Source organism: Triticum dicoccoides, unplaced genomic scaffold (genome assembly GCF_002162155.2).
Source record: "Triticum dicoccoides isolate Atlit2015 ecotype Zavitan unplaced genomic scaffold, WEW_v2.0 scaffold51121, whole genome shotgun sequence".
Taxonomy (NCBI): Eukaryota; Viridiplantae; Streptophyta; class Magnoliopsida; order Poales; family Poaceae; genus Triticum; species Triticum dicoccoides.
Genome location: NW_021278142.1, coordinates 26,445 through 27,658, shown reverse-complemented (window position 1 = coordinate 27,658; position 1,214 = coordinate 26,445).

Genomic DNA, 1,214 nt, shown 5'->3' with positions numbered 1-1,214 from the left:
GATGACACGGTAGTAAACGATCTGCGGTAACGATGCGGCGTGAATATTATTAAATACTCGGAGCGCGATAAAATCATGAGTTTTTTTGCACGACGTGGGCACATGTGCTATAGGAACGATGGTATTTTTTTCATAATTTTTGGTGATGGAGAAGTATCCAAAAAAATCCCTCTACGCGGATTGCCCTTCGCGCGTCTACGACTGTGGCCGGCGGCCTACGGGGGCTAGCATGCCGCCAAATCTTGCATAGGCAGCCTCTCACAAGTCTGGAAGTGTTGTGGCGGTTGCAAACGCCCAACACGCGTGTCCGGGGTGTTCCCCCCTCATGGACGGCGCCGCCGCCGGCACCTGGAGTGGGGAAACGGACGCGTCGGGTCTACACGGAGGGGATCTTGCGGTGGGTCTGGCCCGGTTGTTGCTCCAAAGTGTTCCTATGGGCTGACCTAACACAACCGGGTGGGGACGTCCGCTGGTCAAAGCCCGTTTGTGGAAAGTCAAAGGGCTAGATCCCATGGTCAAACGCTACAGGTTAGGCGGGACGGGGCCCTGGGAGGGTGTAGCAATGCCACTGGAGCATCACACCGGGCCCTCATACATGCGGGGTGGTGTCGTGGCATGTCCGAAGAGGCGGCACGCGTCTCCGGGCATGGCCCCCCCCTCACGGACGGCGATGACACGGTAGTAGACGTTCTGCGGTAACGATGCGGCATGAATATTGTTAAATACTCGGAGCGCGATAAAATCATGAGTTTTTTTTTGCACGGCGTGGGCACATGTGCTATAGGAACGATGATGTTTTTTCATAATTTTTGGTGATGTAGAAGTATCCGAAAAATTCCCTCTACGCGGATTGCCCTTCGCGCGTCTACGGCTGTGGCCGGCGGCCTACGGGGGCTAGCATGCCGCCAAATCTTGCGTAGGCGGCCTCTCACAACTCTGGAAGTGTTGTGACGGTTGCAAACGCTCGGCACGCGTGCCCGGGGTGTGCCCCCCCCATCGCGGACGGCACCGTCGCCGGCACCTAGAGGGGGGAAACAGACGCGTCGGGTCTACACGGAGGGGATCTTGCTGTGGGTCTAGCCCGGTTGTTGCTCCAAATTGTTCCTATGGGCTGACCTACCACAACCGGGCGGGGAGGTCCGCTGGTCAAATCTCGTCTGTGCAAAGTCAAAGGGCTAGATCCCGTGGTCAAACGCTACAGGGTTAGGCGGGAC